The 18,568-nt window shown below is 42.8% G+C and overlaps 1 long non-coding RNA gene across 1 annotated transcript in view; it reads right to left on the bottom strand.

Annotated features, from left to right (window-relative positions):
- Positions 1-336: 336 nt before the first annotated feature.
- LOC101730489 overlaps positions 337-18,568 on the bottom strand; it is a 213,866-nt gene continuing 195,634 nt past the window's right edge. The window contains exons 5-6 of the long non-coding RNA XR_004219675.1: positions 618-702; positions 337-376 (exon numbers count right to left, since the gene is read on the bottom strand). This is a non-coding gene — a long non-coding RNA (uncharacterized LOC101730489). The remainder of the gene's footprint in view (positions 377-617; positions 703-18,568) is intronic.

The raw sequence follows: 18,568 nt of genomic DNA, 5'->3' as shown, positions 1-18,568 counted from the left end.
CTGAGCTACTGACATGACTAAATGCACTGCTGATTACTACTGAGATGCACTGCTGGTTGTAACTCTTGAGCTACTGAACTTTATACCATTTTAAATAAATCTACTTTACAGATTTTGGATTTTACATATACTACGCATCTGTAAGTCTGATGCCAAACGGACAATCTGGGCCAAATAGGGCTGATCTGACCATTGAGCCTTTCATTGGACCCAGATGCTGGAAGAAGAACAAGAACTTCCTCTTGTGCCACCATCTTACCTTAGGGCAGTGCTTTTCAGCCAGTCAGAATTATCAGTTCAAGCTCCTCTCAAAAGGTTCAACCTTTGACCGAGTCGCTCCATGAAGGTCCAACGTCTGGTCATTGCCCCGCCTCAGCTAAGGAAATAAGTACAGATATTGGAAAACATTAGAGTAATGTGAATACAATCACTGGGGGGCACGATCCAGTGATTCCACCTTTCCTTTTCTTTTAAGGGTATATATAACTTGATCTCTTTTTTAGGGAACCAAGGGTGTCAGGTTAGTGATCCACAAACAAAAAATAATGGCATCTAAATGAAATAATATCCTATTAAATAAGTAATAAAGTCTGGGTTTCCTTGTCCTGTATACTTACCAATGCTGCCCCAGAAGCAAGGTTCTCACGCCTCATGGAGCTCTAGGAGATTCTATCTTCCCCCTGTGTCTGAGTTGCTTTTTACCTGAGAGAACAATTCACTGATGTTAATGAACTCGGCTCATTACGGCAGAACAGTAGAAGGGAATACAGAATGTGAGTTCTAGAGTACGGTAAGGATCTGACTGATCACTGCGCAGCCCTACAGATCCCACAGGAAACTGATCTCCCAAAATACAAAGTAAAAAAGGGACCCAGTCTAAGGGTAATGGCACAGGGGGAGAGGCCTGCGGTACCTACAGTCCCCACCGTATTGGCCACTCACTGTAGCACCCAGCCATTTCCATGTGCTCACACTACAGAACAAACTGACATATCCTTTATGTTTCATCCATGTTGGCCTTTATATCATTTAGTTCTGTTAGCCTAGAGCAGGGGTCCTCAAACTTTTTTAAACAGGGGACCAGTTCATGGGCCCTCAGACTGTTGGGGGGCGGAATACAGTGTGCATCAGCGCGTCACACCGGCCCAAGTGTCTAAGGGGCTAAGGACCACGCTGAGGCAGACAGGTAGTAGTCAGGGGTGAGGACGCAGCGGGAGCCGGTAAATGACCTTGGCGGGCCGTATCTGGCCCACGGCCTATGGTTTGAGGAGCCCTGGGCTAGAGTCTTACTCGTGTCCTACTAAACTGTGTGCGGAACTAAAACTTGCAGTCTTGAACTTTTTGCAGTTTCTATTCTAATAATTGCTTTGTCTGTTGTTACTTTATAATACAAAAGAGCAATGAATATCCTAAAAAGTATATCCTTATAACTCCACACAAATTTAACATTAAGTCCAGTGGATCTCAGGTGTCCAGGGTACATATAATTCATGTACAGTATAATATATATATAAAATCAATAAAGTTTATTAATATGCCTCTTGCTCTAAAATACCCTACAGGGGGCCCTACAACAACAGTAACTCCTGTATAGACAAATACATTTTACCCAAACGAGAACCATTCCCAAAAGAAATAAAATAATAAGTCACACAAATCAATCGGTTGGGATTGGGAGTCGCACCACTCAATAGATTTAATATCAACAGGTTGATATATTTTCTTTAAGACAAGTCACAGAGTCTCAGTGGGGGTATGTGAATCCACATGACATTCAATGATTATATAATAAGACTCCAAATTGATAATGCCTTGTATTTGATGGTAACTAAGCTGACTAGATCCATATTAGTGGCAAAACAATCCTACTGGGTTTATTAAAACCTAAATAGTTATTTATTGAGTTTATTTAATGCTTAAATGGTTTTAATCAGACTTAAGGCATGGTGATCCAAATTACAGAAAGATCCCTTATCCAGAAAACCCCAAAGCATTGGATAATAGATCCTATCCCTGTGCTTCAGAATATGTGCGCTGGTATTTCCCCACTCTTTGAAGGTTTGAACTTCAAAACGTAGTGACATCTAGTGGGAAAATAAGGGTAGTGCACAAATTGACTAACAGTCAATATTCTGATAACACAATTAGAATACATGGGCATACTGCACTTAGGGGCCCATTCATTAAAGTATGATTTTTTAAAATAATAAGACTTTCCGTGGTACATTCATTCTTCCACGAAAAAGTCCTATTTTTCATACTTTTTCGTTACCCATTCCAGCTTTGGTATCGTACTGTTTTTTTAATGCGGTTTTTTAAAATACATTACATTGGAACAGCCAGTAAAAGAAACCCCTGTAGTGCCCTGACACACTCTAATTGCCATAGGTTTGTGTTCCTGCCACTGGTTAGGCTCATGTCACACAAGGCACTTTGTCTCCCTGGGATATTTTACCAAAAAGTGCACATGATCTTCTTCCACATCTACCAGTCACTTAACCCTTTCACCAACAGCCGATTTGGTCACTTTGCAGGTACTTTCATTGCCCAACAGATTTTGAACATTTGTACACTCTTTAATTTTACGGGGCCTTTCCTGGGGGGCATTTAAATTTAGCCAGGGGAAAAAAACTATATACTTTTTTTCAGGACAACTTCAAGGGGACGTAAAGGCAAAGATGAATAATTGCTAAACACATTCACTGCGCCGTGGGGAGCAATTTTGCAGTACACACTGATTCAAACCCTTTGCACATTAAAGCTCTGGAATTTTGTTTGTTGGGCATATCCCCCCTGCTTGAGCTCTGCGTGCCTCCCCACTAAGGGCCACTGGCCGACCAGAACTTTCTGTTACTGGCCACCAATAAGATTTGAGTGGGCCTATAGGCGCACACAGTAAGAGGCACGTCAGCACTATTCTTATTGGCAATTGGGAACAGCAGGGAACAGGGACTGCCTGCTAATTCACTTTGGAGCTGATATGCAACCACCAAATGTTTTCCCCAACGAGGGCAATTTGAGTGCTTCAGTCTTGTAAATGGTGGATACGTTTTAATCAGTATATATTGCAAAAATGTTCCTTATGGACTAAAGAATGCATATAGTAGTTATTATTATTTGCCTTTACATACACTTTAATATTAAAATAGGCTAGTATTTGGTGTAATTCCCCTTCTGCAACAAGAAAGTGGCTTCAAACTGCCTAAACATAATTGTTATAGATCACAAACTCCCAGCAGCACACTGACCCATTCCTACAGCACTGCTCCAGTAAGCTGCACACTTCTGATTTCAAGGCCAAATGTTCCTCTAACAGTAGGTTTCCCCTAGCAAACCATACATTTCTGGAAAGAACAGAATCTGACAAATGCAATATAGGTAATTGTGCCTTTCTACTCCAAATCACCAAACTGCAATGCTTTCCTAAAATTATCGTTTTTGTTAATAAAAATGTGTGAACTTTTTTAAAAATGGTTTCAGTCACACCAACTGTGGTATGGGAAGCATGCAAGGCAACAATGAGGGGTACCTTAATATCAGCCATTAGTGGAGCTAGAAGAGCAACAGCCCAAGAGCTAGAAGAAAGGCAACTCAAACTTAGAGAAACAGAAGAAATATACATCTCCAGCCCTGGGACAGACACCCTTCACAATTTCAAGGCGGCCCAAACCGCCCTGGAAGAAACTAGAACCAAAATGACCCAAAAAAAACTACTCTATGCCACCCAAAAAACATTCGACAAAGGGGAAAAAAATGGGAAACTGCTAGCCTACCTATCCAGGGCACAAACACCCCCTAACACTATCCCTAGAATTAACTCCACCACAGGAGTACCCACCACCGATCCCTCCCAAAAAGCACACACATTTGCCCAATTCTATCAGCAATTATACGCCACCAAAACTACCTACACACCAGACCAACTCTCCAAATACATAGGAGACATACCATTGCCAAAATTAGCCCCACACAGTATGGTACAGTTAAATAGTCCTATAACCCTGGAAGAAGTCAGAGAAGCTGTAGCTTCCCTCCAACCCCAGAAAACTCCAGGACCAGACGGGTTACCCTCAGACTGGTACAAAACCTCCTCGGAGATACTAACCCCCTGGCTCCAAAAAACCATAATAAATGCGTTGGACCAGAACCAACTCCCCCCCTCCTTCAGTAATGCACTAATAGTTGTCATCCCAAAAGAGGGTAAAGATCCCCTCAACTGCGGGTCATATAGGCCTATATCTCTCCTCAATACGGATGCAAAAATTTTTGCTAAAATTCTATCTAATAGGCTCAAACTAGTAATTGAGGAACTAATCCATCCAGACCAGACTGGATTTATGCCGAACAAAGCCACAAATATAAATATTAGAAGGTTATTTACAAATATACATGCAGACCACCGTAACAAGGGCTCACGTATTGTGGTCTCACTAGACGCGGCGAAAGCCTTTGATTCAGTGGAGTGGTCATACCTCTGGGAGGTCCTGGGGGGGTATGGCCTGGGCGAACAGTTTATACAATGGGTGAAACTACTGTATCAATCACCAATAGCGAAAGTCAGAGTCAACGGGTATACATCACCAGAATTCAGCTTAACCAGAGGCACGCGACAAGGCTGCCCCCTTTCGCCGTTACTGTTCGCCCTGGCCATAGAACCCCTGGCCATCAAAATAAGACAATCCCAGAACATAACAGGACTAAAACTAGGTGAAGTGGAGGAGCGCATATCTCTCTACGCAGACGATGTACTACTATACTTAGACAGCCCAGGGAACTCCCTTCAAAACGTACTACAGGTGGTAAACCAGTTCGGAACCTTTTCTGGTCTAAAAATAAACTGGGAAAAGTCCAGTGTATTCCCGATAGAGGAGGGCATTGACCCCAACAAATTCCCCCCCACACCCCTCACTTGGGTAAACTCCTTTAAGTATCTTGGAGTGATGGTTCACAGGAGAATAGAAGCCTTCCTCCCAAACAACCTTGACCCAATACTAAAATCCATGAAAGAAAGAATGACAATATGGGCCAACTTACCTCTCACCATTTGGGGCAGAATAAACCTAATAAAAATGGTTTTCCTCCCCAAATTTCTATATATATTTCATAATTCCCCAACCCCAATCCCCAAACACTTCTTTACCACCCTAGACGCTGCACAAACAGCATTCTTATGGGCAAACAAAACACCCAGGTTTGCCAGAAACAAACTAAGGGCACCAGTCACCGAAGGAGGGCTGGGTCTGCCACACTGGTATCTATACTACCTCGCATCACAAATATACTACATTCAGTGGTGGCTGAACCCAGACCCCACAAATCCTAACTCCCCCCTTCAGGCTACAATAGCAACCTCACCAGAGTCATTAGCATCCATACTATACTGTAAGCCAACAGACCTCCAAATAACACATCCAATCATACTTACGCCATACAAAACCTGGCTGGCTGCTCTAAAACTATCCCACACAAAACTTCCCCTCCTCTCCCCTGGACTCCCACTCTGGGCAAACTCACACCTTCCCCACTTCAAGCAAATAGCACCATACAGAATTTGGCCCAACTGGGGAATTCAAACATTAGGAGATATACTACCAGGAGGGACCTTGGCACCTAGAGATCAATTTAGGCACTCACAATCCCAAGCAATACTTCCATGGTACTCCTACTTCCAACTCTCCCATGCCCTTCGGGCACAATTTGGAGGATCAGTACCACAACTGACCACAACCAATATAGAGCTAACCCTGCAAAACCCCTCAAAGAAAAAACTCACTACAGCTTTATATGCGCTCCTCCTCTCGACAGTAAAGTCCCCATTCAAAACAGCCCATGTAATGTGGAAGAGAGATTTCCCAGAGATAGACGATGACGATTGGGATGAAGCCACGGATAGAGCCTACGATTATCTTGTCTCAACTAGGGACAGACTGATACAATTCAAGATTATCCATAGGCTCCACCTAACCCCTCTGAGGTTACACCATATGAATAGGCGCAATCCACCCCAGTGTCCCAAGTGCAATGCCCCAGAGGCAAACTATATACATCTTCTTTGGAAATGCCAGTCAATCCAGTCATACTGGGCACAAGTAACAACATACATAGGGGAAAAAACCTCCCTCCCAAACCTCTTGACACCTAAGGTCTGCCTACTAGGGGTAATTGATGACCTCACTCCGACAGCCCACATGAGAACCCTTTATCGCAGCCTATTATTCTATGCCAGGAAATGTATACTCCTACACTGGATGGCCCAATCGCCCCCCACAATAGACAGGTGGCTAAATCTAATCAAAACCTTGCTGCCACTATTCCAAATCACATATATTGCACGGGGATGCCCACAAAAATACGAAAAAGTCTGGAGAAGCTGGATAGATGCCACCACGTAAACTGCCCCGCTCCCTATACTACAGGGACTAACTATACCGTCAGGCCCTCCAGATTAAGCTTATCAGGTGACAATACTGCCATATAGGCGAATTGTATAAATAAGACCAAGGCAACATGATGTAAAACCACATGATGTTTATTAGTTTTATATGTATGTTTGTTCTCTGTGTTAACAAAAGCAAAATAAAAACCTTTTAAAAAAAAAAAAAAATGGTTTCAGTCTACAGCATCTTATCTCCCACAGGTCATTAGGTACCAAAATAAAACACCCTAAATATGAATGCCAGGGGTCCAAAAAACAGTTTGATGTCCAATGTTCATAGGTACATGGCTAAATATGTGCCATTTAGGGGCCCCAAAATAAAAATAATTTTAGCTACTGGAAAAATAACACATTTATTGCATTTCATATACGCTCACCTCAGAAAGTCATATAGTTTTGAAAAGTACACATTCCCCCAGAACCAAAACAAGCGCGCCTCTTTCAACTCCAACTATCAAACAGCAAAGCTTTCCTAGAGTTGGTGATTTTGATGACATTTCCAAAAATCCCCTCAAGGCTTCCACTCTGCAGCTTCTTATATCCCACATATTATTAGGTACCAAGATTAAACACACGAAGTATGAATGCCAGGGGTCCTCTGAACAATTTGTAAAGGCCCCAAGATGAAAACAAACTATATTTTTATATATTTATATATTATTCCCTCAAAACCATCCATCCAAATGTCTTTCTACTCCAAACTACCAAGCCGCAAAGCTTTGCTAAAATCACCATAAAACTTCCACTCTGCAGAATCTTATCTGCTACATATCATTAGGTACCAAGATAAAACACTCTATATATGAATGCCAGGGGTCCTCTGAACAGTTTAATGCCCAACGTACAAAGGTTTATGAAAGTACAAGGCATAAAGAGACCCCAAAATATACCTTGGGCATACAAATTTCATGTTTTACATTTACACTAATTCGTAAACACACCACCAGTTTCAGGGTATTAGCACATAGGGAGATTAGCCGCCCGAGATAAATCTTCACTACCTCAGATCTCCCTGAAACACTTTCCCACCGGTTTCCTCACAAGGAAACTTAGAATTTCTTCAAAAACCTCAGACGGCAGCGCCCCCGGAGTTACCTGGGGCGGCAAAAAGCCGTTCCTGGTAACTTTAAGAGCCAAATTTCCATTTCTTAATATGGAATTTTGGCTCTGCTAGTGTAGAGAGCTCTATTACACTCTCTACACCAGCGCTGCGCCCCCCTCTGGCGCTGTAAAGGTAAGCGCAGGGGGGGCGAGAGGGGCAGCATCGGAGGCCAGAAACGCCCATGAGCAACATGTATGTTTTCCCACCAGAGAGTAACATTATCGGCAGTGGGAAAGCATTTTAAAGAAAGCGTTTGCCCGCAGTAGGTAAGATTTATTGCGGGCGACTAATCTCCCCGTGTGCAGTCACCCTTAAATAATCTCTCCAAAATCGCAGACCTGTATCTGTAAGAGACCTGCTGTATGTACCCACATGTATAGCAGCCCCATGCAATAAACAGTAACGCCCCCAATGTTCCTTACTATACACTCTATCCAAATACTGTCTCACTGCAGTTTTCAACGGAAAAAGAGAAGGAAAAAGTGAAAGAAGGGAAATCTGCCAAAACACAGCAAATGTCATTTAGAAAAGTCTATTGTGGTTCAGCTATAAAATATGTCAATATAAAAAAATATACATTTTAGATGGCTTTAGTTGAAAACTATTACAGACCAAATTGTTTTTTTTTATCTGTGAAAGGGTCACAATCCACAATGTGCCAACAAAAAACGCATTAATAATAAAACATGTAAAATAATAATAATTTTAAACATTTTCAGAAAACTTTGACACATTGCTCCCTGACACGTTTGGTCTCTTCAGCTTTATCCTGAGCATAAAAACATCGCTAATTCTTATTTCCAAATGATATAAAAATCCCTGAGCAAATGCCCTAAGCCGGACGTTGCAGGAAGTTGGTGCTAAAAGAAAAACCCTTCTGTGCCAATGTGCCACACACCCATGTGGTTTCCTCCTTGGTAGAGCAAACACGGCTGTAATAGCTATATGGGCCACACTAGGGAACCATAACTATAAATAACATTTTTTTTTTTGGTGTAAATTGAATTACTCTCATCAGTTTCCTACCATCTCCTAATTGTTTCCCCCACCCCACATGAGAGACTTTACCTTTTCTGGTAATTGTATTTTTCTGGTTTTCTGCCCAAGGTTGTTAGGATGAATGTGGGGCGGTGGCTGCAGCAGAGGCCAGAGAACCCCCTCCAATCTGACCCTCCTTCTACTGATTTCTTCTTTTTCACAATACAAGGCAGAGGCCGGAACTTGGAACCAACAGAGAAAGCTTCCCGAAGTCTCACTGCTGCAGTAATAAAAGTGAGTGAATGAAAGAGCAGCGCCCCCTACTGTCCAAACCTGCTTCAGCTCTCCAGCGCTCCATAGAACTCAGTCGGGTGTGAAAGGCTTTCAGCGACTCTCATTCTGGGTTAAGCCCCGCCCCTCTGCTTGGGAATGTGAAATGGAACAGCCGGAAGCAGGAAGCGGAACTGGATTTGTGCTAAGAGGAGACTGATTTCAATTACCTGGGGGAGGTTACTAAATGGCGTAATGCATATTGGCAAATGAACCAAAGTGTATAATAATGTGTAATGCCTCAAACACCCAAAGCAAAATCAACTACAAAAAGCCCAAGATTGTAAAAATACATATATAATAAATTACAAAAATGTATTAAAGAAAACTGCTACTGGGTTTTATTGTGATGTGCTGCTATGTGAGTCTATAGGCCGGCACATGGGATGCCACTGAAGGAGGGGCGTATGATAGGCAGCACTGTCCCAGAGTACACTGGGGGCGGATAAAATGTGTTGGTGGCAAACACACAGTCATTTAAGACAAATTGCACATAGGCTGCTCCTCTGCCCAACAGGTACAACTTCCACTCCCACTTAAAGGGGAAGCATGTCTCTTCACAAAATAATACAAAATACTGTTTATATATTATTTCCCCTAAATATTTCTTTGCAGGTAGGGATTAGTCTGTGGTTCTCCTTTAAGAGGAGAGGCTACCCATATAATTCATGTATATAATCTCTGGGTTTGGAAAATGATCCTCCCCTTTTCCCTCACTAGGGTTGTTCCCAATACACTGCTTACTAATGTTGCAAAGTCCTCAGAGCACTTCAAGAGAATATCAAAGTGCGTGTTATGTCTCCCCCAGACCCTGCAGACCAGTCAGGGTTCTCCTTTTTAGAATTTAGTTAATAACAATTTGGATAAGAAATGAGATTTTATCCGAGAGGCATTGCAGATACAAAGCGGCCATGTTACTAAGGTTCTGTTCCAAAGACCCACAGTAGGAGACCATTGCTTTCTCCTCCACTCCTTGACCTTCAGATAAATCATTTGGAGGACAATTTTCATTGTTACGAAACTTGCCATAAATAAAGTCATTTCCTGAATTTAACACGCTGATTTGATGCGTTCCTTCTTCCTGGAAATGATGAGAGAAAAGTCTTAAATTGAATGAAGCTGCTGATCCCTGGAACGAGCACTGTACTTTGTAGCACTTTGAGGTAAAGGGAATCGTGAAGGAGAAGGTCTTTCTGGCGATGGCCAACCCGATGATTGCAGGGTACATGGAGCTGTACTCAGTTTAGTTGGTAAGGCATTAGTACATCCAGCAGACTGGAGAGCTTCCTTGGTCTTATTCGGTGTAGGGTGGGAAAATGACTTGCCATTCCGTGTAAATATCAATTTCAAGGGAAACCCCAGTGATAGCAGATCTTGTGAGATCTGGGGATCTGATCGATGTGCAGAAACTGAGATGGTAAATGGTAAAGCATTCTTGCAATTCTGACTCCAAGATTCTGGAATTCCTCGTTTTCTTATCTCGACAAAACCTGTTCTCCAGGTATTCTAATTTCAATTGGAGGTTCAGAACCTGTTGTTTAATTCAATTACTTAATTAAGTCCATTTTCGTATTGTCCATCCTTGATTCGAGTGTATCTGTGTGTCTTGCCAATTCTTTATCTTTCTCAGAAACAGTAGTGATTTGTGCAGTAGCCTTGTCCATTAATGACTGGAACACCACTAGAACACTGTCAGATTGGTCAACATGTTAGAGGACTTGTTTGAGTAGTTTGGAAAGTGGGAATTGCAGATTCCGCTTCCGCCCCATCCGAGTTGTGTGCAGATTGTATCAAACAACCAATTTGTTGCTTCAAGAAAGCGACAATTGGTTTTGTGGATAAAGGAAGGGAGAGGTTTTGCTTTTTTCTTTGATCATTAAAGATAAATGAAGTTGTAATCCAGGAGAAAGTTAAGTGGCACAGTAATGTGGAGGAAAATACTTGTAAAGAGAAATATTTAGCTGCACAGTAATAAAACATCACCTTTCCAAGATTATTTGGTGTTATGGTGCCATCTTATGGTGAAGGAGTTGAACTACAAAAGTATTTGACAATACAGTCCATAACCTCACAGTCCCAAAATTACTGAATATAACAGTGCATTTTTAAAGTGTTGAGAAAAAGCTGAAAGCCAGTGATAGGTTCTCCAATATCATAGAGCGGTTTGAGATATAAACCTTTCAAAGTGTTGTAGGAGATCTTAACGTCAATACGTCAGGTTATTAAACTCTTTATGCAGTTGTATTAGTCCAAGGGGCATATTCATTATAGTGTGGAAGCCAACATCACCAGTCATGTTGCCAATAAAAACCAATTAGCAATTAGAATTTGAACGGTCAACTACAAAAACAAAGATCTTATTGGCTGCTATGGGCAACATCACCAGTAATGTTTGCCTCCAATGTTAATAATTACTGCCCCAAGTGTAAGACTAATAACCTTATGACTTACAATAACCATATGAATGCCATGGTCAGAACATAAAGTAAATCAGCCTATGCTTTCCCAAGTAGAAGCAACAAGGTCAATAAATTCATTCCAAGGCTTAATAGTTGCTATAGTTGCCTGGAGCTAAAACAAAAACAATTATGCCTCCATATAACTATAGAAAAAAGTCCAGAAAAATGGTAGAGAAGTTTTCCAAATGTCAATCAAATATACTTAAATTTGCATGTAGTTGACCGCTTAAAAGCTACAATGCTCAAAAAAGAGATAGGTATGTGGCAAAGCTAACTGGGCGCCAGGGTGAGAGATTCAACAAGAATAATTAGAAGCCAAAACTCACAATTTCCCTGTGAGCTGAAAAGCCTTAAGTACGTCACACCAGCCCTCCTGCCGGATACCGCGACTCACCATCCACACTGAAGGGAGCAGAGTCAGGCAGAGATTTGCAGCCTCCAAATGGGCAGCAGGCGTCTCGCTCAGGAGTACTCCAAGTCCATCTCTGTAAAGAAAAGGGACAGCTAGCGGGGGAAAAGGCATCCCTAATTTCACAAGAGAGACTGCAAATAGTCAACTCCAGTCAAGATTAACTGGCGCTCCGAGATCTGCGGCCTGCTTGCTGGGCGATGGCCATGCTCAGAAATACTTAGTACAAGTATTAAGTGAAGGGCTGTCATGTTCACTTACTAGAGTTTTTAATATCTTCGAAACAATTGTTGTTGTTTACTGCTTTGTTCAAAAAATAGCCTTAAAGAAATATTTTTTTACATCATGCAGGGAACTGGAGTTGTGAGAGGGATGTTCCCTTGCAAGAACAATGTAATAAGGAACTGATAGATACTACCATAAGAGCAACTTTTATCCTGGGCAATATGGAGGGACACTTCTAGATCCAGTTGTTCTGACCCAGTACAATAAGGCACTGGGCAGGTTAATAACAGAAGCTGCTGACACAGCAAATAAGTTTCTCTTTGATGCTGTTCAGATTCCCAAAGCTTGCTATTGAACCTTATAAACGCACACTGATTTGCAGAATGCAGTACGCTAGACTCAGGGATAACATTCCCCGTGTTGCTGCTGTTCAGTGCGTAACTGCATCTCCCACAGAGGCTTCTGGGAATCATAGTCGAACAACAGAAAGGCCAGTGACTGCTTGAGACCTGTGCCTGGGGAGAAACCTGTGTATCTGCCGGAAGGATGAAGAAGGCCTGCACAGAATGATGAGCACCATATAAAAACAATAAAAAAAATCTTACCTGACAACAATCTGCTTTCTGATTCCCAGCGTCCCTAAGTATAGATGACTAGAAGCATTTTATGTTTAACTGTGGAGAGAGGCAAAACAGGTGTAAGAACAACATAGAAACTGGTTGGCATAGTTCCATCTGCAACATGTAGGCAGTTAACTTATGGGCAAACTTTGTCTTTAAGTGATAGAGCTCCTAATTTGTGTATGGCCACTCGGGAATTATTGGCCCTGCAAATTCATAGAACTGGGCAGCACTGCAACTAAAGCTCTGCAGCACCACTTGCCAATTCTTTAATACACATTGGGGCACATTCATCAAAGTACGAGTTCGAATCCCGAAATGGGAAAAATTCGGATTAAATACGATAATTTCTGATGATCGCAAATCGGAACAGTCATGGTAATATATTGTAAAATATTGTATTGGCGATCCAAAAGTCACAAAATTTTCGTATCGAACGATTGTAAACGGCGGGAAAACCTTTCTGAATTTGACCCTTCAGTGCATGATTTTGGAAGCCTCCCATAGGGCTCAATGGCACTCTGCAGCTCCAACCCGGCCCAAGGAAAGTCTCCCATAGGGCTCAATGGCACTCTGCAGCTCCAACCCGGCGCAAGGAAAGTCTCCCATAGGGCTCAATGGCACTCTGCAGCTCCAACCTGGCCCAAGGAAAGTCTCCCATAGGGCTCAATGGCACTCTGCAGCTCCAACCTGGCCCAAGGAAAGTCTGCCATAGGGCTCAATGGCACTCTGCAGCTCCAACCCGGCCCAAGGAAAGTCTCCCATAGGGCTCAATGGCACTCTGCAGCTCCAACCTGGCCCAAGGAAAGTCTCCCTTAGGGCTCAATGGCACTCTGCAGCTCCAACCCGGCCCAAGGAAAGTCTCCCATAGGGCTCAATGGCACTCTGCAGCTCCAACCCGGCCCAAGGAAAGTCTCCCATAGGGCTCAATGGCACTCTGCAGCTCCAACCTGGCCCAAGGAAAGCCTCCCATAGGACTCAATGGCACTCTGCAGCTCCAACCCGGCCCAAGGAAAGTCTCCCATAGGGCTCAATGGCACTCTGCAGCTCCAACCCGGCCCAAGGAAAGCCTCCCATAGGACTCAATGGCACTCTGCAGCTCCAACCCGGCCCAAGGAAAGCCTCCCATAGGGCTCAATGGCACTCTGCAGCTCCAACCCGGCCCAAGGAAAGCCTCCCATAGGACTCAATGGCACTCTGCAGCTCCAACCTGGCCCAAGGAAAGCCTCCCATAGGACTCAATGGCACTCTGCAGCTCCAACCCGGCCCAAGGAAAGCCTCCCATAGGGCTCAATGGCACTCTGCAGCTCCAACCCGGCCCAAGGAAAGTCTCCCATAGGGCTCAATGGCACTCTGCAGCTCCAACCTGGCCCAAGGAAAGTCATGATACCGAAGCTTGAATGAATCCAAAACCTTTGTACTCGGCGCAACAATACGATTTTCTCGCACAAATTTTGTTGCAAAGTACGAAAAAGTCACGCAAATGTGCAAAAAAGTCGTGCAAAGTATGAAAAAGTCACAGAAAATACCCACAGTACGAACCAATACAAATTTTTTGTATTCGGAGTCAATGGTACTTTGATAAATGTGCCCCATAATGTAAGTTTACGTTGAATAATTAATGCATACGTTGCCCCTGTCCCTATCTGGGAAGGACATGCCATGTGTGGGAATATTACAGAGAGGGCAGGTTTGGGGGCTGATTGGGGCATGCCAGGGTATGTAAGAATAAATAGTGCAGTGTAAGTGCCATTGCGCAGGACATACACTATACCTACATAGAGAATGACATGAACATATTTACCAAAAAAAGGATTTAAAGAGAGAAGTTGCACAAATTACTAAACAAATGAAGTAACACGTGTTAAAGGAAAACAAAAGGTTTAACCCCGGGGGCGCCAATTTGTCAGCACCACCCTCTGGCTTATTGACACAACCTTTATTATATTGCGGCTACACTTAATCATCATCATTTATTGGTTGATCAAATTTACCCTCGCTTCTCTGTGGAAACGCACTAGCAGAATGTCTTGACCATTTGGGGGCCTCCTCTCCTTATACAATAATCTCCTTTTCTGTCATACATACAATATAAAAGCTTCTCCCGGCTGTCTCACTACAGCATGTAGGTTTCCTACTAACCAACACCTGAACGCTCAGTCCCTAACTGCTGCACAATAGCCCAGGTTACTAACTCCAAATGCTACCTGCTTGTTGGGGCAAAAGACTGCCCTTGATACCCTAACAGCTACCTAGGCAGCCCCAAGGTGGCACTGGCACACTGTGCTCCTACCTCCCCTGGTCTTGGCTAAGTGCAGCCCTCCTTACAGTCTCACAGCTGTCAAACTGACAGCACTGGCACAATGGGGGTATAGCATTTTATCCCAATAACCGGAAGTGACCTCACACACAAACACATTTCCAGAAGTGACATCACACGTATCCGCAAAATCGCTGCTGAAGCGGAAATATTGTACCCCCATATGTGCAAATGCATCAAATGCCGTCACCAAATGCTTACTGCACATGCGTGCCCGAAATTCCCCAAAGGACTTTGTGAGATAAATCGGGAGAATGCTGCTTGGGGACGGGAGAACGGGAGAGAGCCACCAAAATCTGGAAACTCCAGAAGAGTGCCAGCTCTGCAGTCTAGACTAGACACTTCCTTATATAAGCTCCTATGGGAGGGGGGTTCCCTACAGGCCAACCCTAAAGTGATACTGACATAAAAAAAAACAACTCTTCATAATATGAATTTATACTAAAACATAGCTCCCAACATTTGAAAAATGAAAAAAAAGGGACAAAAAGATTTGGCGCAAGTAGGCCAGCAATTTTTTTGACCCCGCCCGCTTTTGTGACCACGCCCCAATTGACACACCCCATTTTTTTCTAAAAATACTCCTTTTATATAGTTGAAATGGTGGGCTATAGCAAATGTGCTATACCCTCATACTGTACTACCTAAGGAAAACAATATAGCAACTCCTACATATAAAATACAAATATAGAGAGAAGGCAGTCAGTGAGTTATAACTATGTACCAGTTTTGCCCCCATACACAGTGCCCCCTATGGCCTAACAGGCAGTACCCTTTTATAAGGTTGCGCCCCGTGCGTACGTGTGACATCAGTACGCACGGGGCGCAACCTTATAAAAGGGCCTGTCGCCGCCGCACAAGGATCCATATAAGAAGCAGAGCCGAACAAGGAGCAGGAGCGCCCGGCTCAAATCAGCGCATCCCTCCGTCCAGGCTAGTTCAATGAATGTCTATTACGTAAATGCGGGCCATTCCTGGAACTATCAGAGACAGCGGGATGCGCTATTAAAAGCGGGACAGTCCTGCGCAAAGCGGGACAGTTGGGGGGTATGCTAAAAGTTATTTATAGGTCATGCTGATTATTTTCTACTGATATGTCCAGTCTTAAACCTGACTGTTCCTTCTCAATCTGTCAGTTATAGCGTCTAATGCTAACGGACTGGGAACATGGGTGATCAGATAGGTAATGTAAAAGCATCAGGCAGCAGATTTACAGCAAAATAATTAAGCTCGTGAAAAGACAATGTTATGATAGTTGCTTCATTTCTGCTGTCAGTATCTCTTTATGGTTTAGTGCCACCTACTGGCTAAACTTAAACATTGCCCAACTATTTACACTAACAAACTAAAATAAATGTTACCTCCTTACAGGTATTATGCCAAATATTTATGAGAACTGTAGCTTTCTCTACAGGTACAGTTCTGAGATCTATTCAAATGCAATGACTGCAGAAGTAGGACATGGAACTATTTAAGCCAAAGCTTAGGAACAAAGGTGCAGCACTCATAGGGCACATTTACTAAACCTCTAGCATTGCTCATATCTTTATTTCCATGTATGTCTGACATTTACAAACAAATCTGAATTGAGAAAGTCAGAGTAGGAAAAAGTCACAGAAACTGCAACTTTTTCAAACTGTGGACCGACAGCTCGAATTTATCAAATTGTCATACAAAAACCAGCATCAAAAATGGAAGGGACATCTGCCATTGACTTCTACAAGATATCAGATATAAATTTAAGCTGTCAAACTGTCAGATTTGGATTTTTAGCCATTTGCAAAAGTCACAACTTTTTTTTTCTGTGACTTTTAACCCTAAAAATCTGAAAGAAAAAAAAAATTGGGGAAAAAAAATCCCCCATATATCCCCCATAGAGACAGCAGAATTAGGAGAATGAGCCTTGGGTACAACTCGCAGTCTTGCACAGTGTCAGTATATGAATCCGGGACAGATCATCCCTCAACAAACTGCAGGTTTTTGCTGTGAGATTATTTATGGGGCATAGTGGTTTTATTAGGACCTTTTCCCTAGTCTATATTAATCAGATTTAACTACAAACTTTACTGGTACTATTTGCTATTAAACCCCTTTTTACCCCACCATGGGTACATACTAGTGCAACAAGTTATCAGTTTCAGCTCCATATAGCCCCTAAATGTCCAATGTCAAATGTTGAGATTTTCAGGGATCAAAATGAATTTCTTCTTTACAAAATGTATTCTCACCCTACAACACCCACAGGTTCCTGAAAATCTTACTCCGTTCTGCGGAGTCTAATGGGGTTATGTACTGCCCAGTAGCTGATTGCTTATGTTTCCCATGCAACCGGCTTATAAGGCACCATCATTTTGCCATAAGAATGTCAAAATGCCATAAACATCTATACACTGAATGTTCATTTGGAAAAATCCCAGCAATTTGTGATACACCCAGTAAACATGCAGTCTAAACTGCCTGATCTTAAACATAAAGGCCACTCATACAGGCACTGTCCATAAGGGTAAAGGCACACAAGGAGATTTGTGCTGTAACATTTAAATGCTTTAGGTGGAGGCCATTATAGTCAAGGCCTTTGGCACTGTAGGCCATGGGTAAGCAGGCCCGGATTTGTGGCAAGGCCACAAAGGCCCGGGCCTAGGGCGGCAGAAGTTTAGGGGCGGCATGCCGCCCCGCCGCAAGAACATTTTTAAATTTATCTCCCATACGGAGCAGTCGGGACCTCTGCCCACTGCTCAGTATGGGAGTTAAAAGGAGCGCACTCGCGGCTGTGGGGGGGGGGGGTGTTTGTCGCGCGTTCGCGCATGTGCACCGGTGGAGGGGGGGCACCAACAGGGGTCTCGGGGCGCCCAGAAGAGAAATCCGGCCCTGTGGGTAAGAGCACTAGCAAAGCGCCACGCGTGACATTATCCGTACTCCTTTGTGCTATATTGGGCATATATTGGGCATTGCTCTGCCTTTTATGTCTCATCAAGGGAAGAGGGAGAATTTTAGAAACTAAAAAATAACGTAAAATGTCTTTTTCCCTCGAAAACATTTAATAAAAATTGATAGTACTGGGGAAGCAACAGTTACAGTGACTCCACAACAAAAAAGATGTGTCCTTTCCTCACAAGTAAAATAATATAATAGTCTCACTTGAAAAAAAAATAATATACACAAAAATCCTTTTATTAATCCCTAGGCGGCTGGACAGCTGGTTATTACCAATAAATAATTACAAATAATTGACATTTCTGTTTGGTACTAAATAACTGCACTTGGGCTGCAGCTCTGTGCGTTATTCCTGCTTCGGAAACAAAGCCACCTGTATTAGAACCGAGATGCCTCATTAGATCATTTACTGAGTTCCACATCATAGGCACTCTAAGCTAAGTCTAGACCTTCAGATCTTGCTCGGGCATTCCGGATAAGGGGTCTTTCCGTAATTTGGATCTCCATACCTTAAATCTACTAAAAAATCAATCAAACATTAATTAAACCCAATAGGATTATTTTGGCATCCAATAAGGATTATTTATATCTTAGTTGGGATCAGTTACAAGGTACTGTTTTATTAAAATAGGCATCATTTTTAAAATTCTGAATTATTTGATTAAAATGGAGTCTATGGAAACGGGGTTTCCGTAATTCGGAGCTTTCTGGATAGCGGGTTTCTGGATAAGGGACCCATACTCTATCTCTCTTTT

This window comes from Xenopus tropicalis, chromosome 8 (assembly GCF_000004195.4).
Source record: "Xenopus tropicalis strain Nigerian chromosome 8, UCB_Xtro_10.0, whole genome shotgun sequence".
NCBI lineage: Eukaryota > Metazoa > Chordata > Amphibia > Anura > Pipidae > Xenopus > Xenopus tropicalis.
Note: the sequence above shows the minus strand (reverse complement) of the source record. Positions and strands in the feature narration are given on the sequence as shown.